Consider the following 16,658-nt stretch of genomic DNA (forward strand, 5'->3'; position numbering starts at 1 on the left):
ATGCTTGCGGATGCGATCATACCAGCACTAATGCACCGGATCCCATCAGAACTCCGAAGTTAAGCGTGCTTGGGCGAGAGTAGTACTAGGATGGGTGACCTCCTGGGAAGTCCTCGTGTTGCATCCCTCTTTTTTTGCGAATTATTTTTTTCGGAGGCCGAAACGATGGAATTTCACCAAAAATCGCTCCGAGTCTTGTTCAAATGCCCGTTTACGCTTACAATTCACCGGTGAAAGTCGAAATTCCGGACCGAGGGTGAAATTTACGATTTTACCCTTCCCCCGTTCACCTTGTCGGAATTTCGCCGATCACTCTTCCGAAACCGTCCCAACGCGAAGATCGCGAAAAGTTATTAGGAATTCATATATTTTATGTGATTTTTGGTGCACCGAAGACGTAGTTATGGCTTTTGGGAGTCGCGGCGTTGATTCTTATATAGATAATGCGCGCTAATGCTTGCGGATGCGATCATACCAGCACTAATGCACCGGATCCCATCAGAACTCCGAAGTTAAGCGTGCTTGGGCGAGAGTAGTACTAGGATGGGTGACCTCCTGGGAAGTCCTCGTGTTGCATCCCTCTTTTTTTGCGAATTATTTTTTTCGGAGGCCGAAACGATGGAATTTCACCAAAAATCGCTCCGAGTCTTGTTCAAATGCCCGTTTACGCTTACAATTCACCGGTGAAAGTCGAAATTCCGGACCGAGGGCGAAATTTACGATTTTACCCGTCCTCCGTTCACCTTGTCGGAATTTCGCCGATCACTCTTCCGAAACCGTCCCAACGCGAAGATCGCGAAAAGTTATTAGGAATTCATATATTTTATGTGATTTTTGGTGCACCGAAGACGTAGTTATGGCTTTTGGGAGTCGCGGCGTTGATTCTTATATAGATAATGCGCGCTAATGCTTGCGGATGCGATCATACCAGCACTAATGCACCGGATCCCATCAGAACTCCGAAGTTAAGCGTGCTTGGGCGAGAGTAGTACTAGGATGGGTGACCTCCTGGGAAGTCCTCGTGTTGCATCCCTCTTTTTTTGCGAATTATTTTTTTCGGAGGCCGAAACGATGGAATTTCACCAAAAATCGCTCCGAGTCTTGTTCAAATGCCCGTTTACGCTTACAATTCACCGGTGAAAGTCGAAATTCCGGACCGAGGGTGAAATTTACGATTTTACCCTTCCCCCGTTCACCTTGTCGGAATTTCGCCGACCACTCTTCTGAAACCGTCCCAACGCGAAGATCGCGAAAAGTTATTAGGAATTCATATATTTTATGTGATTTTTGGTGCACCGAAGACGTAGTTATGGCTTTTGGGAGTCGCGGCGTTGATTCTTATATAGATAATGCGCGCTAATGCTTGCGGAAGCGATCATACCAGCACTAATGCACCGGATCCCATCAGAACTCCGAAGTTAAGCGTGCTTTGGCGAGAGTAGTACTAGGATGGGTGACCTCCTGGGAAGTCCTCGTGTTGCATCCCTCTTTTTTTGCGAATTATTTTTTTCGGAGGCCGAAACGATGGAATTTCACCAAAAATCGCTCCGAGTCTTGTTCAAATGCCCGTTTACGCTTACAATTCACCGGTGAAAGTCGAAATTCCGGACCGAGGGTGAAATTTACGATTTTACCCTTCCCCCGTTCACCTTGTCGGAATTTCGCCGACCACTCTTCTGAAACCGTCCCAACGCGAAGATCGCGAAAAGTTATTAGGAATTCATATATTTTATGTGATTTTTGGTGCACCGAAGACGTAGTTATGGCTTTTGGGAGTCGCGGCGTTGATTCTTATATAGATAATGCGCGCTAATGCTTGCGGATGCGATCATACCAGCACTAATGCACCGGATCCCATCAGAACTCCGAAGTTAAGCGTGCTTGGGCGAGAGTAGTACTAGGATGGGTGACCTCCTGGGAAGTCCTCGTGTTGCATCACTCTTTTTTTGCGAATTCTTTTTTTCGGAGGCCGAAACGATGGAATTTCACCAAAAATCGCTCCGAGTCTTGTTCAAATGCCCGTTTACGCTTACAATTCACCTGTGAAAGTCGAAATTCCGGACCGAGGGTGAAATTTACGATTTTACCCTTCCCCCGTTCACCTAGTCGGAATTTCGCCGATCACTCTTCCGAAACCGTCCCAACGCGAAGATCGCGAAAAGTTATTAGGAATTCATATATTTTATGTGATTTTTGGTGCACCGAAGACGTAGTTATGGCTTTTGGGAGTCGCGGCGTTGATTCTTATATAGATAATGCGCGCTAATGCTTGCGGATGCGATCATACCAGCACTAATGCACCGGATCCCATCAGAACTTCGAAGTTAAGCGTGCTTGGGCGAGAGTAGTACTAGGATGGGTGACCTCCTGGGAAGTCCTCGTGTTGCATCCCTCTTTTTTTGCGAATTATTTTTTTCGGAGGCCGAAACGATGGAATTTCACCAAAAATCGCTCCGAGTCTTGTTCAAATGCCCGTTTACGCTTACAATTCACCGGTGAAAGTCGAAATTCCGACCGAGGGCGAAATTTACGATTTTACCCTTCCCCCGTTCACCTTGTCGGAATTTCGCCGATCACTCTTCCGAAACCGTCCCAACGCGAAGATCGCGAAAAGTTATTAAGAATTCATATATTTTATGTGATATTTGGTGCACCGAAGACGTAGTTATGGCTTTTGGGAGTCGCGGCGTTGATTCTTATATAGATAATGCGCGCTAATGCTTGCGGATGCGATCATACCAGCACTAATGCACCGGATCCCATCAGAACTCCGAAGTTAAGCGTGCTTGGGCGAGAGTAGTACTAGGATGGGTGACCTCCTGGGAAGTCCTCGTGTTGCATCCCTCTTTTTTTGCGAATTATTTTTTTCGGAGGCCGAAACGATGGAATTTCACCAAAAATCGCTCCGAGTCTTGTTCAAATGCCCGTTTACGCTTACAATTCACCGGTGAAAGTCGAAATTCCGGACCGAGGGTGAAATTTACGATTTTACCCTTCCCCCGTTCACCTTGTCGGAATTTCGCCGATCACTCTTCCGAAACCGTCCCAACGCGAAGATCGCGAAAAGTTATTAGGAATTCATATATTTTATGTGATTTTTGGTGCACCGAAGACGTAGTTATGGCTTTTGGGAGTCGCGGCGTTGATTCTTATATAGATAATGCGCGCTAATGCTTGCGGATGCGATCATACCAGCACTAATGCACCGGATCCCATCAGAACTCCGAAGTTAAGCGTGCTTGGGCGAGAGTAGTACTAGGATGGGTGACCTCCTGGGAAGTCCTCGTGTTGCATCCCTCTTTTTTTGCGAATTATTTTTTTCGGAGGCCGAAACGATGGAATTTCACCAAAAATCGCTCCGAGTCTTGTTCAAATGCCCGTTTACGCTTACAATTCACCGGTGAAAGTCGAAATTCCGGACCGAGGGCGAAATTTACGATTTTACCCGTCCTCCGTTCACCTTGTCGGAATTTCGCCGATCACTCTTCCGAAACCGTCCCAACGCGAAGATCGCGAAAAGTTATTAGGAATTCATATATTTTATGTGATTTTTGGTGCACCGAAGACGTAGTTATGGCTTTTGGGAGTCGCGGCGTTGATTCTTATATAGATAATGCGCGCTAATGCTTGCGGATGCGATCATACCAGCACTAATGCACCGGATCCCATCAGAACTCCGAAGTTAAGCGTGCTTGGGCGAGAGTAGTACTAGGATGGGTGACCTCCTGGGAAGTCCTCGTGTTGCATCCCTCTTTTTTTGCGAATTATTTTTTTCGGAGGCCGAAACGATGGAATTTCACCAAAAATCGCTCCGAGTCTTGTTCAAATGCCCGTTTACGCTTACAATTCACCGGTGAAAGTCGAAATTCCGGACCGAGGGTGAAATTTACGATTTTACCCTTCCCCCGTTCACCTTGTCGGAATTTCGCCGACCACTCTTCTGAAACCGTCCCAACGCGAAGATCGCGAAAAGTTATTAGGAATTCATATATTTTATGTGATTTTTGGTGCACCGAAGACGTAGTTATGGCTTTTGGGAGTCGCGGCGTTGATTCTTATATAGATAATGCGCGCTAATGCTTGCGGAAGCGATCATACCAGCACTAATGCACCGGATCCCATCAGAACTCCGAAGTTAAGCGTGCTTTGGCGAGAGTAGTACTAGGATGGGTGACCTCCTGGGAAGTCCTCGTGTTGCATCCCTCTTTTTTTGCGAATTATTTTTTTCGGAGGCCGAAACGATGGAATTTCACCAAAAATCGCTCCGAGTCTTGTTCAAATGCCCGTTTACGCTTACAATTCACCGGTGAAAGTCGAAATTCCGGACCGAGGGTGAAATTTACGATTTTACCCTTCCCCCGTTCACCTTGTCGGAATTTCGCCGACCACTCTTCTGAAACCGTCCCAACGCGAAGATCGCGAAAAGTTATTAGGAATTCATATATTTTATGTGATTTTTGGTGCACCGAAGACGTAGTTATGGCTTTTGGGAGTCGCGGCGTTGATTCTTATATAGATAATGCGCGCTAATGCTTGCGGATGCGATCATACCAGCACTAATGCACCGGATCCCATCAGAACTCCGAAGTTAAGCGTGCTTGGGCGAGAGTAGTACTAGGATGGGTGACCTCCTGGGAAGTCCTCGTGTTGCATCACTCTTTTTTTGCGAATTCTTTTTTTCGGAGGCCGAAACGATGGAATTTCACCAAAAATCGCTCCGAGTCTTGTTCAAATGCCCGTTTACGCTTACAATTCACCTGTGAAAGTCGAAATTCCGGACCGAGGGTGAAATTTACGATTTTACCCTTCCCCCGTTCACCTAGTCGGAATTTCGCCGATCACTCTTCCGAAACCGTCCCAACGCGAAGATCGCGAAAAGTTATTAGGAATTCATATATTTTATGTGATTTTTGGTGCACCGAAGACGTAGTTATGGCTTTTGGGAGTCGCGGCGTTGATTCTTATATAGATAATGCGCGCTAATGCTTGCGGATGCGATCATACCAGCACTAATGCACCGGATCCCATCAGAACTTCGAAGTTAAGCGTGCTTGGGCGAGAGTAGTACTAGGATGGGTGACCTCCTGGGAAGTCCTCGTGTTGCATCCCTCTTTTTTTGCGAATTATTTTTTTCGGAGGCCGAAACGATGGAATTTCACCAAAAATCGCTCCGAGTCTTGTTCAAATGCCCGTTTACGCTTACAATTCACCGGTGAAAGTCGAAATTCCGACCGAGGGCGAAATTTACGATTTTACCCTTCCCCCGTTCACCTTGTCGGAATTTCGCCGATCACTCTTCCGAAACCGTCCCAACGCGAAGATCGCGAAAAGTTATTAAGAATTCATATATTTTATGTGATATTTGGTGCACCGAAGACGTAGTTATGGCTTTTGGGAGTCGCGGCGTTGATTCTTATATAGATAATGCGCGCTAATGCTTGCGGATGCGATCATACCAGCACTAATGCACCGGATCCCATCAGAACTCCGAAGTTAAGCGTGCTTGGGCGAGAGTAGTACTAGGATGGGTGACCTCCTGGGAAGTCCTCGTGTTGCATCCCTCTTTTTTTGCGAATTATTTTTTTCGGAGGCCGAAACGATGGAATTTCACCAAAAATCGCTCCGAGTCTTGTTCAAATGCCCGTTTACGCTTACAATTCACCGGTGAAAGTCGAAATTCCGGACCGAGGGTGAAATTTACGATTTTACCCTTCCCCCGTTCACCTTGTCGGAATTTCGCCGATCACTCTTCCGAAACCGTCCCAACGCGAAGATCGCGAAAAGTTATTAGGAATTCATATATTTTATGTGATTTTTGGTGCACCGAAGACGTAGTTATGGCTTTTGGGAGTCGCGGCGTTGATTCTTATATAGATAATGCGCGCTAATGCTTGCGGATGCGATCATACCAGCACTAATGCACCGGATCCCATCAGAACTCCGAAGTTAAGCGTGCTTGGGCGAGAGTAGTACTAGGATGGGTGACCTCCTGGGAAGTCCTCGTGTTGCATCCCTCTTTTTTTGCGAATTATTTTTTTCGGAGGCCGAAACGATGGAATTTCACCAAAAATCGCTCCGAGTCTTGTTCAAATGCCCGTTTACGCTTACAATTCACCGGTGAAAGTCGAAATTCCGGACCGAGGGCGAAATTTACGATTTTACCCGTCCTCCGTTCACCTTGTCGGAATTTCGCCGATCACTCTTCCGAAACCGTCCCAACGCGAAGATCGCGAAAAGTTATTAGGAATTCATATATTTTATGTGATTTTTGGTGCACCGAAGACGTAGTTATGGCTTTTGGGAGTCGCGGCGTTGATTCTTATATAGATAATGCGCGCTAATGCTTGCGGATGCGATCATACCAGCACTAATGCACCGGATCCCATCAGAACTCCGAAGTTAAGCGTGCTTGGGCGAGAGTAGTACTAGGATGGGTGACCTCCTGGGAAGTCCTCGTGTTGCATCCCTCTTTTTTTGCGAATTATTTTTTTCGGAGGCCGAAACGATGGAATTTCACCAAAAATCGCTCCGAGTCTTGTTCAAATGCCCGTTTACGCTTACAATTCACCGGTGAAAGTCGAAATTCTGACCGAGGGTGAAATTTACGATTTTACCCTTCCCCCGTTCACCTTGTCGGAATTTCGCCGATCACTCTTCCGAAACCGTCCCAACGCGAAGATCGCGAAAAGTTATTAGGAATTCATATATTTTATGTGATTTTTGGTGCACCGAAGACGTAGTTATGGCTTTTGGGAGTCGCGGCGTTGATTCTTATATAGATAATGCGCGCTAATGCTTGCGGAAGCGATCATACCAGCACTAATGCACCGGATCCCATCAGAACTCCGAAGTTAAGCGTGCTTTGGCGAGAGTAGTACTAGGATGGGTGACCTCCTGGGAAGTCCTCGTGTTGCATCCCTCTTTTTTTGCGAATTATTTTTTTCGGAGGCCGAAACGATGGAATTTCACCAAAAATCGCTCCGAGTCTTGTTCAAATGCCCGTTTACGCTTACAATTCACCGGTGAAAGTCGAAATTCCGGACCGAGGGTGAAATTTACGATTTTACCCTTCCCCCGTTCACCTTGTCGGAATTTCGCCGACCACTCTTCTGAAACCGTCCCAACGCGAAGATCGCGAAAAGTTATTAGGAATTCATATATTTTATGTGATTTTTAGTGCACCGAAGACGTAGTTATGGCTTTTGGGAGTCGCGGCGTTGATTCTTATATAGATAATGCGCGCTAATGCTTGCGGATGCGATCATACCAGCACTAATGCACCGGATCCCATCAGAACTCCGAAGTTAAGCGTGCTTGGGCGAGAGTAGTACTAGGATGGGTGACCTCCTGGGAAGTCCTCGTGTTGCATCCCTCTTTTTTTGCGAATTATTTTTTTCGGAGGCCGAAACGATGGAATTTCACCAAAAATCGCTCCGAGTCTTGTTCAAGTGCCCGTTTACGCTTACAATTCACCGGTGAAAGTCGAAATTCTGACCGAGGGTGAAATTTACGATTTTACCCTTCCCCCGTTCACCTTGTCGGAATTTCGCCGATCACTCTTCCGAAACCGTCCCAACGCGAAGATCGCGAAAAGTTATTAGGAATTCATATATTTTATGTGATTTTTGGTGCACCGAAGACGTAGTTATGGCTTTTGGGAGTCGCGGCGTTGATTCTTATATAGATAATGCGCGCTAATGCTTGCGGAAGCGATCATACCAGCACTAATGCACCGGATCCCATCAGAACTCCGAAGTTAAGCGTGCTTTGGCGAGAGTAGTACTAGGATGGGTGACCTCCTGGGAAGTCCTCGTGTTGCATCCCTCTTTTTTTGCGAATTATTTTTTTCGGAGGCCGAAACGATGGAATTTCACCAAAAATCGCTCCGAGTCTTGTTCAAATGCCCGTTTACGCTTACAATTCACCGGTGAAAGTCGAAATTCCGGACCGAGGGTGAAATTTACGATTTTACCCTTCCCCCGTTCACCTTGTCGGAATTTCGCCGACCACTCTTCTGAAACCGTCCCAACGCGAAGATCGCGAAAAGTTATTAGGAATTCATATATTTTATGTGATTTTTGGTGCACCGAAGACGTAGTTATGGCTTTTGGGAGTCGCGGCGTTGATTCTTATATAGATAATGCGCGCTAATGCTTGCGGATGCGATCATACCAGCACTAATGCACCGGATCCCATCAGAACTCCGAAGTTAAGCGTGCTTGGGCGAGAGTAGTACTAGGATGGGTGACCTCCTGGGAAGTCCTCGTGTTGCATCCCTCTTTTTTTGCGAATTATTTTTTTCGGAGGCCGAAACGATGGAATTTCACCAAAAATCGCTCCGAGTCTTGTTCAAATGCCCGTTTACGCTTACAATTCACCGGTGAAAGTCGAAATTCCGGACCGAGGGCGAAATTTACGATTTTACCCGTCCTCCGTTCACCTTGTCGGAATTTCGCCGATCACTCTTCCGAAACCGTCCCAACGCGAAGATCGCGAAAAGTTATTAGGAATTCATATATTTTATGTGATTTTTGGTGCACCGAAGACGTAGTTATGGCTTTTGGGAGTCGCGGCGTTGATTCTTATATAGATAATGCGCGCTAATGCTTGCGGATGCGATCATACCAGCACTAATGCACCGGATCCCATCAGAACTCCGAAGTTAAGCGTGCTTGGGCGAGAGTAGTACTAGGATGGGTGACCTCCTGGGAAGTCCTCGTGTTGCATCCCTCTTTTTTTGCGAATTATTTTTTTCGGAGGCCGAAACGATGGAATTTCACCAAAAATCGCTCCGAGTCTTGTTCAAATGCCCGTTTACGCTTACAATTCACCTGTGAAAGTCGAAATTCCGGACCGAGGGCGAAATTTACGATTTTACCCTTCCCCCGTTCACCTAGTCGGAATTTCGCCGACCACTCTTCCGAAACCGTCCCAACGCGAAGATCGCGAAAAGTTATTAGGAATTCATATATTTTATGTGATTTTTGGTGCACCGAAGACGTAGTTATGGCTTTTGGGAGTCGCGGCGTTGATTCTTATATAGATAATGCGCGCTAATGCTTGCGGATGCGATCATACCAGCACTAATGCACCGGATCCCATCAGAACTCCGAAGTTAAGCGTGCTTGGGCGAGAGTAGTACTAGGATGGGTGACCTCCTGGGAAGTCCTCGTGTTGCATCCCTCTTTTTTTGCGAATTATTTTTTTCGGAGGCCGAAACGATGGAATTTCACCAAAAATCGCTCCGAGTCTTGTTCAAATGCCCGTTTACGCTTACAATTCACCGGTGAAAGTCGAAATTCCGACCGAGGGCGAAATTTACGATTTTACCCTTCCCCCGTTCACCTTGTCGGAATTTCGCCGATCACTCTTCCGAAACCGTCCCAACGCGAAGATCGCGAAAAGTTATTAAGAATTCATATATTTTATGTGATATTTGGTGCATCGAAGACGTAGTTATGGCTTTTGGGAGTCGCGGCGTTGATTCTTATATAGATAATGCGCGCTAATGCTTGCGGATGCGATCATACCAGCACTAATGCACCGGATCCCATCAGAACTCCGAAGTTAAGCGTGCTTGGGCGAGAGTAGTACTAGGATGGGTGACCTCCTGGGAAGTCCTCGTGTTGCATCACTCTTTTTTTGCGAATTCTTTTTTTCGGAGGCCGAAACGATGGAATTTCACCAAAAATCGCTCCGAGTCTTGTTCAAATGCCCGTTTACGCTTACAATTCACCTGTGAAAGTCGAAATTCCGGACCGAGGGCGAAATTTACGATTTTACCCTTCCCCCGTTCACCTAGTCGGAATTTCGCCGATCACTCTTCCGAAACCGTCCCAACGCGAAGATCGCGAAAAGTTATTAGGAATTCATATATTTTATGTGATTTTTGGTGCACCGAAGACGTAGTTATGGCTTTTGGGAGTCGCGGCGTTGATTCTTATATAGATAATGCGCGCTAATGCTTGCGGATGCGATCATACCAGCACTAATGCACCGGATCCCATCAGAACTTCGAAGTTAAGCGTGCTTGGGCGAGAGTAGTACTAGGATGGGTGACCTCCTGGGAGGTCCTCGTGTTGCATCCCTCTTTTTTTGCGAATTATTTTTTTCGGAGGCCGAAACGATGGAATTTCACCAAAAATCGCTCCGAGTCTTGTTCAAATGCCCGTTTACGCTTACAATTCACCGGTGAAAGTCGAAATTCCGACCGAGGGCGAAATTTACGATTTTACCCTTCCCCCGTTCACCTTGTCGGAATTTCGCCGATCACTCTTCCGAAACCGTCCCAACGCGAAGATCGCGAAAAGTTATTAGGAATTCATATATTTTATGTGATTTTTAGTGCACCGAAGACGTAGTTATGGCTTTTGGGAGTCGCGGCGTTGATTCTTATATAGATAATGCGCGCTAATGCTTGCGGATGCGATCATACCAGCACTAATGCACCGGATCCCATCAGAACTCCGAAGTTAAGCGTGCTTGGGCGAGAGTAGTACTAGGATGGGTGACCTCCTGGGAAGTCCTCGTGTTGCATCCCTCTTTTTTTGCGAATTATTTTTTTCGGAGGCCGAAACGATGGAATTTCACCAAAAATCGCTCCGAGTCTTGTTCAAATGCCCGTTTACGCTTACAATTCACCGGTGAAAGTCGAAATTCCGGACCGAGGGCGAAATTTACGATTTTACCCGTCCTCCGTTCACCTTGTCGGAATTTCGCCGATCACTCTTCCGAAACCGTCCCAACGCGAAGATCGCGAAAAGTTATTAGGAATTCATATATTTTATGTGATTTTTGGTGCACCGAAGACGTAGTTATGGCTTTTGGGAGTCGCGGCGTTGATTCTTATATAGATAATGCGCGCTAATGCTTGCGGATGCGATCATACCAGCACTAATGCACCGGATCCCATCAGAACTCCGAAGTTAAGCGTGCTTGGGCGAGAGTAGTACTAGGATGGGTGACCTCCTGGGAAGTCCTCGTGTTGCATCCCTCTTTTTTTGCGAATTATTTTTTTCGGAGGCCGAAACGATGGAATTTCACCAAAAATCGCTCCGAGTCTTGTTCAAATGCCCGTTTACGCTTACAATTCACCGGTGAAAGTCGAAATTCTGACCGAGGGTGAAATTTACGATTTTACCCTTCCCCCGTTCACCTTGTCGGAATTTCGCTGATCACTCTTCCGAAACCGTCCCAACGCGAAGATCGCGAAAAGTTATTAGGAATTCATATATTTTATGTGATTTTTGGTGCACCGAAGACGTAGTTATGGCTTTTGGGAGTCGCGGCGTTGATTCTTATATAGATAATGCGCGCTAATGCTTGCGGATGCGATCATACCAGCACTAATGCACCGGATCCCATCAGAACTCCGAAGTTAAGCGTGCTTGGGCGAGAGTAGTACTAGGATGGGTGACCTCCTGGGAAGTCCTCGTGTTGCATCACTCTTTTTTTGCGAATTCTTTTTTTCGGAGGCCGAAACGATGGAATTTCACCAAAAATCGCTCCGAGTCTTGTTCAAATGCCCGTTTACGCTTACAATTCACCTGTGAAAGTCGAAATTCCGGACCGAGGGCGAAATTTACGATTTTACCCTTCCCCCGTTCACCTAGTCGGAATTTCGCCGATCACTCTTCCGAAACCGTCCCAACGCGAAGATCGCGAAAAGTTATTAGGAATTCATATATTTTATGTGATTTTTGGTGCACCGAAGACGTAGTTATGGCTTTTGGGAGTCGCGGCGTTGATTCTTATATAGATAATGCGCGCTAATGCTTGCGGATGCGATCATACCAGCACTAATGCACCGGATCCCATCAGAACTTCGAAGTTAAGCGTGCTTGGGCGAGAGTAGTACTAGGATGGGTGACCTCCTGGGAGGTCCTCGTGTTGCATCCCTCTTTTTTTGCGAATTATTTTTTTCGGAGGCCGAAATGATGGAATTTCACCAAAAATCGCTCCGAGTCTTGTTCAAATGCCCGTTTACGCTTACAATTCACCGGTGAAAGTCGAAATTCCGACCGAGGGCGAAATTTACGATTTTACCCTTCCCCCGTTCACCTTGTCGGAATTTCGCCGATCACTCTTCCGAAACCGTCCCAACGCGAAGATCGCGAAAAGTTATTAAGAATTCATATATTTTATGTGATATTTGGTGCATCGAAGACGTAGTTATGGCTTTTGGGAGTCGCGGCGTTGATTCTTATATAGATAATGCGCGCTAATGCTTGCGGATGCGATCATACCAGCACTAATGCACCGGATCCCATCAGAACTCCGAAGTTAAGCGTGCTTGGGCGAGAGTAGTACTAGGATGGGTGACCTCCTGGGAAGTCCTCGTGTTGCATCACTCTTTTTTTGCGAATTCTTTTTTTCGGAGGCCGAAACGATGGAATTTCACCAAAAATCGCTCCGAGTCTTGTTCAAATGCCCGTTTACGCTTACAATTCACCTGTGAAAGTCGAAATTCCGGACCGAGGGCGAAATTTACGATTTTACCCTTCCCCCGTTCACCTAGTCGGAATTTCGCCGATCACTCTTCCGAAACCGTCCCAACGCGAAGATCGCGAAAAGTTATTAGGAATTCATATATTTTATGTGATTTTTGGTGCACCGAAGACGTAGTTATGGCTTTTGGGAGTCGCGGCGTTGATTCTTATATAGATAATGCGCGCTAATGCTTGCGGATGCGATCATACCAGCACTAATGCACCGGATCCCATCAGAACTCCGAAGTTAAGCGTGCTTGGGCGAGAGTAGTACTAGGATGGGTGACCTCCTGGGAAGTCCTCGTGTTGCATCCCTCTTTTTTTGCGAATTATTTTTTTCGGAGGCCGAAACGATGGAATTTCACCAAAAATCGCTCCGAGTCTTGTTCAAATGCCCGTTTACGCTTACAATTCACCGGTGAAAGTCGAAATTCCGGACCGAGGGCGAAATTTACGATTTTACCCGTCCTCCGTTCACCTTGTCGGAATTTCGCCGATCACTCTTCCGAAACCGTCCCAACGCGAAGATCGCGAAAAGTTATTAGGAATTCATATATTTTATGTGATTTTTGGTGCACCGAAGACGTAGTTATGGCTTTTGGGAGTCGCGGCGTTGATTCTTATATAGATAATGCGCGCTAATGCTTGCGGATGCGATCATACCAGCACTAATGCACCGGATCCCATCAGAACTCCGAAGTTAAGCGTGCTTGGGCGAGAGTAGTACTAGGATGGGTGACCTCCTGGGAAGTCCTCGTGTTGCATCACTCTTTTTTTGCGAATTCTTTTTTTCGGAGGCCGAAACGATGGAATTTCACCAAAAATCGCTCCGAGTCTTGTTCAAATGCCCGTTTACGCTTACAATTCACCTGTGAAAGTCGAAATTCCGGACCGAGGGCGAAATTTACGATTTTACCCTTCCCCCGTTCACCTAGTCGGAATTTCGCCGATCACTCTTCCGAAACCGTCCCAACGCGAAGATCGCGAAAAGTTATTAGGAATTCATATATTTTATGTGATTTTTGGTGCACCGAAGACGTAGTTATGGCTTTTGGGAGTCGCGGCGTTGATTCTTATATAGATAATGCGCGCTAATGCTTGCGGATGCGATCATACCAGCACTAATGCACCGGATCCCATCAGAACTTCGAAGTTAAGCGTGCTTGGGCGAGAGTAGTACTAGGATGGGTGACCTCCTGGGAGGTCCTCGTGTTGCATCCCTCTTTTTTTGCGAATTATTTTTTTCGGAGGCCGAAACGATGGAATTTCACCAAAAATCGCTCCGAGTCTTGTTCAAATGCCCGTTTACGCTTACAATTCACCGGTGAAAGTCGAAATTCCGACCGAGGGCGAAATTTACGATTTTACCCTTCCCCCGTTCACCTTGTCGGAATTTCGCCGATCACTCTTCCGAAACCGTCCCAACGCGAAGATCGCGAAAAGTTATTAAGAATTCATATATTTTATGTGATATTTGGTGCATCGAAGACGTAGTTATGGCTTTTGGGAGTCGCGGCGTTGATTCTTATATAGATAATGCGCGCTAATGCTTGCGGATGCGATCATACCAGCACTAATGCACCGGATCCCATCAGAACTCCGAAGTTAAGCGTGCTTGGGCGAGAGTAGTACTAGGATGGGTGACCTCCTGGGAAGTCCTCGTGTTGCATCACTCTTTTTTTGCGAATTCTTTTTTTCGGAGGCCGAAACGATGGAATTTCACCAAAAATCGCTCCGAGTCTTGTTCAAATGCCCGTTTACGCTTACAATTCACCTGTGAAAGTCGAAATTCCGGACCGAGGGCGAAATTTACGATTTTACCCTTCCCCCGTTCACCTAGTCGGAATTTCGCCGATCACTCTTCCGAAACCGTCCCAACGCGAAGATCGCGAAAAGTTATTAGGAATTCATATATTTTATGTGATTTTTGGTGCACCGAAGACGTAGTTATGGCTTTTGGGAGTCGCGGCGTTGATTCTTATATAGATAATGCGCGCTAATGCTTGCGGATGCGATCATACCAGCACTAATGCACCGGATCCCATCAGAACTTCGAAGTTAAGCGTGCTTGGGCGAGAGTAGTACTAGGATGGGTGACCTCCTGGGAGGTCCTCGTGTTGCATCCCTCTTTTTTTGCGAATTATTTTTTTCGGAGGCCGAAACGATGGAATTTCACCAAAAATCGCTCCGAGTCTTGTTCAAATGCCCGTTTACGCTTACAATTCACCGGTGAAAGTCGAAATTCCGACCGAGGGCGAAATTTACGATTTTACCCTTCCCCCGTTCACCTTGTCGGAATTTCGCCGATCACTCTTCCGAAACCGTCCCAACGCGAAGATCGCGAAAAGTTATTAGGAATTCATATATTTTATGTGATTTTTAGTGCACCGAAGACGTAGTTATGGCTTTTGGGAGTCGCGGCGTTGATTCTTATATAGATAATGCGCGCTAATGCTTGCGGATGCGATCATACCAGCACTAATGCACCGGATCCCATCAGAACTCCGAAGTTAAGCGTGCTTGGGCGAGAGTAGTACTAGGATGGGTGACCTCCTGGGAAGTCCTCGTGTTGCATCCCTCTTTTTTTGCGAATTATTTTTTTCGGAGGCCGAAACGATGGAATTTCACCAAAAATCGCTCCGAGTCTTGTTCAAATGCCCGTTTACGCTTACAATTCACCGGTGAAAGTCGAAATTCCGGACCGAGGGCGAAATTTACGATTTTACCCGTCCTCCGTTCACCTTGTCGGAATTTCGCCGATCACTCTTCCGAAACCGTCCCAACGCGAAGATCGCGAAAAGTTATTAGGAATTCATATATTTTATGTGATTTTTGGTGCACCGAAGACGTAGTTATGGCTTTTGGGAGTCGCGGCGTTGATTCTTATATAGATAATGCGCGCTAATGCTTGCGGATGCGATCATACCAGCACTAATGCACCGGATCCCATCAGAACTCCGAAGTTAAGCGTGCTTGGGCGAGAGTAGTACTAGGATGGGTGACCTCCTGGGAAGTCCTCGTGTTGCATCCCTCTTTTTTTGCGAATTATTTTTTTCGGAGGCCGAAACGATGGAATTTCACCAAAAATCGCTCCGAGTCTTGTTCAAATGCCCGTTTACGCTTACAATTCACCGGTGAAAGTCGAAATTCCGACCGAGGGCGAAATTTACGATTTTACCCTTCCCCCGTTCACCTTGTCGGAATTTCGCCGATCACTCTTCCGAAACCGTCCCAACGCGAAGATCGCGAAAAGTTATTAGGAATTCATATATTTTATGTGATTTTTGGTGCACCGAAGACGTAGTTATGGCTTTTGGGAGTCGCGGCGTTGATTCTTATATAGATAATGCGCGCTAATGCTTGCGGATGCGATCATACCAGCACTAATGCACCGGATCCCATCAGAACTCCGAAGTTAAGCGTGCTTGGGCGAGAGTAGTACTAGGATGGGTGACCTCCTGGGAAGTCCTCGTGTTGCATCCCTCTTTTTTTGCGAATTATTTTTTTCGGAGGCCGAAACGATGGAATTTCACCAAAAATCGCTCCGAGTCTTGTTCAAATGCCCGTTTACGCTTACAATTCACCGGTGAAAGTCGAAATTCCGGACCGAGGGCGAAATTTACGATTTTACCCGTCCTCCGTTCACCTTGTCGGAATTTCGCCGATCACTCTTCCGAAACCGTCCCAACGCGAAGATCGCGAAAAGTTATTAGGAATTCATATATTTTATGTGATTTTTGGTGCACCGAAGACGTAGTTATGGCTTTTGGGAGTCGCGGCGTTGATTCTTATATAGATAATGCGCGCTAATGCTTGCGGATGCGATCATACCAGCACTAATGCACCGGATCCCATCAGAACTCCGAAGTTAAGCGTGCTTGGGCGAGAGTAGTACTAGGATGGGTGACCTCCTGGGAAGTCCTCGTGTTGCATCCCTCTTTTTTTGCGAATTATTTTTTTCGGAGGCCGAAACGATGGAATTTCACCAAAAATCGCTCCGAGTCTTGTTCAAATGCCCGTTTACGCTTACAATTCACCGGTGAAAGTCGAAATTCTGACCGAGGGTGAAATTTACGATTTTACCCTTCCCCCGTTCACCTTGTCGGAATTTCGCCGATCACTCTTCCGAAACCGTCCCAACGCGAAGATCGCGAAAAGTTATTAGGAATT

The 16,658-nt window shown here is 46.5% G+C and overlaps 37 non-coding genes across 37 annotated transcripts; all 37 read left to right on the forward strand.

The window, feature by feature from the left end:
* Positions 1–8: 8 nt before the first annotated feature.
* On the forward strand, positions 9–127 carry LOC149396127 (5S ribosomal RNA). Its single transcript, XR_016298333.1, has one exon. It is a non-coding gene; the product is annotated as a 5S ribosomal RNA (ribosomal RNA).
* Positions 128–461: 334 nt separating this feature from the next.
* LOC149396128 (5S ribosomal RNA) lies at positions 462–580 on the forward strand. Its single transcript, XR_016298344.1, has one exon. It is a non-coding gene; the product is annotated as a 5S ribosomal RNA (ribosomal RNA).
* Positions 581–914: 334 nt separating this feature from the next.
* LOC149396129 (5S ribosomal RNA) lies at positions 915–1,033 on the forward strand. Its single transcript, XR_016298355.1, has one exon. It is a non-coding gene; the product is annotated as a 5S ribosomal RNA (ribosomal RNA).
* Positions 1,034–1,367: 334 nt separating this feature from the next.
* LOC149396130 (5S ribosomal RNA) lies at positions 1,368–1,486 on the forward strand. Its single transcript, XR_016298956.1, has one exon. It is a non-coding gene; the product is annotated as a 5S ribosomal RNA (ribosomal RNA).
* Positions 1,487–1,820: 334 nt separating this feature from the next.
* Positions 1,821–1,939, forward strand: LOC149396131 (5S ribosomal RNA). Its single transcript, XR_016297980.1, has one exon. It is a non-coding gene; the product is annotated as a 5S ribosomal RNA (ribosomal RNA).
* Positions 1,940–2,273: 334 nt separating this feature from the next.
* On the forward strand, positions 2,274–2,392 carry LOC149396132 (5S ribosomal RNA). Its single transcript, XR_016298092.1, has one exon. It is a non-coding gene; the product is annotated as a 5S ribosomal RNA (ribosomal RNA).
* A 333-nt stretch (positions 2,393–2,725) lies between these two features.
* LOC149396133 (5S ribosomal RNA) lies at positions 2,726–2,844 on the forward strand. The gene has a single exon (XR_016298366.1). It is a non-coding gene; the product is annotated as a 5S ribosomal RNA (ribosomal RNA).
* A 334-nt stretch (positions 2,845–3,178) lies between these two features.
* Positions 3,179–3,297, forward strand: LOC149396134 (5S ribosomal RNA). The gene has a single exon (XR_016298377.1). It is a non-coding gene; the product is annotated as a 5S ribosomal RNA (ribosomal RNA).
* Positions 3,298–3,631: 334 nt separating this feature from the next.
* LOC149396135 (5S ribosomal RNA) lies at positions 3,632–3,750 on the forward strand. The gene has a single exon (XR_016298388.1). It is a non-coding gene; the product is annotated as a 5S ribosomal RNA (ribosomal RNA).
* Positions 3,751–4,084: 334 nt separating this feature from the next.
* LOC149396136 (5S ribosomal RNA) lies at positions 4,085–4,203 on the forward strand. The gene has a single exon (XR_016298957.1). It is a non-coding gene; the product is annotated as a 5S ribosomal RNA (ribosomal RNA).
* A 334-nt stretch (positions 4,204–4,537) lies between these two features.
* LOC149396137 (5S ribosomal RNA) lies at positions 4,538–4,656 on the forward strand. Its single transcript, XR_016297981.1, has one exon. It is a non-coding gene; the product is annotated as a 5S ribosomal RNA (ribosomal RNA).
* Positions 4,657–4,990: 334 nt separating this feature from the next.
* Positions 4,991–5,109, forward strand: LOC149396138 (5S ribosomal RNA). Its single transcript, XR_016298093.1, has one exon. It is a non-coding gene; the product is annotated as a 5S ribosomal RNA (ribosomal RNA).
* A 333-nt stretch (positions 5,110–5,442) lies between these two features.
* Positions 5,443–5,561, forward strand: LOC149396139 (5S ribosomal RNA). Its single transcript, XR_016298400.1, has one exon. It is a non-coding gene; the product is annotated as a 5S ribosomal RNA (ribosomal RNA).
* Positions 5,562–5,895: 334 nt separating this feature from the next.
* On the forward strand, positions 5,896–6,014 carry LOC149396140 (5S ribosomal RNA). The gene has a single exon (XR_016298411.1). It is a non-coding gene; the product is annotated as a 5S ribosomal RNA (ribosomal RNA).
* Positions 6,015–6,348: 334 nt separating this feature from the next.
* Positions 6,349–6,467, forward strand: LOC149396141 (5S ribosomal RNA). Its single transcript, XR_016298423.1, has one exon. It is a non-coding gene; the product is annotated as a 5S ribosomal RNA (ribosomal RNA).
* A 333-nt stretch (positions 6,468–6,800) lies between these two features.
* Positions 6,801–6,919, forward strand: LOC149396142 (5S ribosomal RNA). The gene has a single exon (XR_016298959.1). It is a non-coding gene; the product is annotated as a 5S ribosomal RNA (ribosomal RNA).
* A 334-nt stretch (positions 6,920–7,253) lies between these two features.
* LOC149396143 (5S ribosomal RNA) lies at positions 7,254–7,372 on the forward strand. Its single transcript, XR_016298434.1, has one exon. It is a non-coding gene; the product is annotated as a 5S ribosomal RNA (ribosomal RNA).
* A 333-nt stretch (positions 7,373–7,705) lies between these two features.
* On the forward strand, positions 7,706–7,824 carry LOC149396144 (5S ribosomal RNA). The gene has a single exon (XR_016298960.1). It is a non-coding gene; the product is annotated as a 5S ribosomal RNA (ribosomal RNA).
* A 334-nt stretch (positions 7,825–8,158) lies between these two features.
* On the forward strand, positions 8,159–8,277 carry LOC149396145 (5S ribosomal RNA). The gene has a single exon (XR_016298446.1). It is a non-coding gene; the product is annotated as a 5S ribosomal RNA (ribosomal RNA).
* A 334-nt stretch (positions 8,278–8,611) lies between these two features.
* Positions 8,612–8,730, forward strand: LOC149396146 (5S ribosomal RNA). Its single transcript, XR_016298461.1, has one exon. It is a non-coding gene; the product is annotated as a 5S ribosomal RNA (ribosomal RNA).
* Positions 8,731–9,064: 334 nt separating this feature from the next.
* LOC149396147 (5S ribosomal RNA) lies at positions 9,065–9,183 on the forward strand. Its single transcript, XR_016298474.1, has one exon. It is a non-coding gene; the product is annotated as a 5S ribosomal RNA (ribosomal RNA).
* A 333-nt stretch (positions 9,184–9,516) lies between these two features.
* On the forward strand, positions 9,517–9,635 carry LOC149396148 (5S ribosomal RNA). Its single transcript, XR_016297982.1, has one exon. It is a non-coding gene; the product is annotated as a 5S ribosomal RNA (ribosomal RNA).
* A 334-nt stretch (positions 9,636–9,969) lies between these two features.
* On the forward strand, positions 9,970–10,088 carry LOC149396149 (5S ribosomal RNA). The gene has a single exon (XR_016298287.1). It is a non-coding gene; the product is annotated as a 5S ribosomal RNA (ribosomal RNA).
* Positions 10,089–10,421: 333 nt separating this feature from the next.
* LOC149396150 (5S ribosomal RNA) lies at positions 10,422–10,540 on the forward strand. The gene has a single exon (XR_016298486.1). It is a non-coding gene; the product is annotated as a 5S ribosomal RNA (ribosomal RNA).
* A 334-nt stretch (positions 10,541–10,874) lies between these two features.
* Positions 10,875–10,993, forward strand: LOC149396151 (5S ribosomal RNA). Its single transcript, XR_016298497.1, has one exon. It is a non-coding gene; the product is annotated as a 5S ribosomal RNA (ribosomal RNA).
* A 333-nt stretch (positions 10,994–11,326) lies between these two features.
* On the forward strand, positions 11,327–11,445 carry LOC149396152 (5S ribosomal RNA). Its single transcript, XR_016297983.1, has one exon. It is a non-coding gene; the product is annotated as a 5S ribosomal RNA (ribosomal RNA).
* Positions 11,446–11,779: 334 nt separating this feature from the next.
* LOC149396153 (5S ribosomal RNA) lies at positions 11,780–11,898 on the forward strand. Its single transcript, XR_016298288.1, has one exon. It is a non-coding gene; the product is annotated as a 5S ribosomal RNA (ribosomal RNA).
* A 333-nt stretch (positions 11,899–12,231) lies between these two features.
* LOC149396154 (5S ribosomal RNA) lies at positions 12,232–12,350 on the forward strand. Its single transcript, XR_016297984.1, has one exon. It is a non-coding gene; the product is annotated as a 5S ribosomal RNA (ribosomal RNA).
* Positions 12,351–12,684: 334 nt separating this feature from the next.
* On the forward strand, positions 12,685–12,803 carry LOC149396155 (5S ribosomal RNA). Its single transcript, XR_016298508.1, has one exon. It is a non-coding gene; the product is annotated as a 5S ribosomal RNA (ribosomal RNA).
* Positions 12,804–13,137: 334 nt separating this feature from the next.
* LOC149396156 (5S ribosomal RNA) lies at positions 13,138–13,256 on the forward strand. The gene has a single exon (XR_016297985.1). It is a non-coding gene; the product is annotated as a 5S ribosomal RNA (ribosomal RNA).
* Positions 13,257–13,590: 334 nt separating this feature from the next.
* On the forward strand, positions 13,591–13,709 carry LOC149396157 (5S ribosomal RNA). The gene has a single exon (XR_016298290.1). It is a non-coding gene; the product is annotated as a 5S ribosomal RNA (ribosomal RNA).
* Positions 13,710–14,042: 333 nt separating this feature from the next.
* On the forward strand, positions 14,043–14,161 carry LOC149396158 (5S ribosomal RNA). Its single transcript, XR_016297986.1, has one exon. It is a non-coding gene; the product is annotated as a 5S ribosomal RNA (ribosomal RNA).
* A 334-nt stretch (positions 14,162–14,495) lies between these two features.
* Positions 14,496–14,614, forward strand: LOC149396159 (5S ribosomal RNA). Its single transcript, XR_016298291.1, has one exon. It is a non-coding gene; the product is annotated as a 5S ribosomal RNA (ribosomal RNA).
* A 333-nt stretch (positions 14,615–14,947) lies between these two features.
* Positions 14,948–15,066, forward strand: LOC149396160 (5S ribosomal RNA). Its single transcript, XR_016298520.1, has one exon. It is a non-coding gene; the product is annotated as a 5S ribosomal RNA (ribosomal RNA).
* Positions 15,067–15,400: 334 nt separating this feature from the next.
* Positions 15,401–15,519, forward strand: LOC149396161 (5S ribosomal RNA). Its single transcript, XR_016298531.1, has one exon. It is a non-coding gene; the product is annotated as a 5S ribosomal RNA (ribosomal RNA).
* A 333-nt stretch (positions 15,520–15,852) lies between these two features.
* On the forward strand, positions 15,853–15,971 carry LOC149396162 (5S ribosomal RNA). The gene has a single exon (XR_016298542.1). It is a non-coding gene; the product is annotated as a 5S ribosomal RNA (ribosomal RNA).
* A 334-nt stretch (positions 15,972–16,305) lies between these two features.
* Positions 16,306–16,424, forward strand: LOC149396163 (5S ribosomal RNA). Its single transcript, XR_016298553.1, has one exon. It is a non-coding gene; the product is annotated as a 5S ribosomal RNA (ribosomal RNA).
* Positions 16,425–16,658: the final 234 nt, after the last annotated feature.

This window comes from Urtica dioica, chromosome 5 (assembly GCF_054948205.1).
Source record: "Urtica dioica subsp. dioica isolate 48M chromosome 5, U.dioica_male_clone48M_v1_H2, whole genome shotgun sequence".
NCBI classification, from domain to species: Eukaryota; Viridiplantae; Streptophyta; class Magnoliopsida; order Rosales; family Urticaceae; genus Urtica; species Urtica dioica.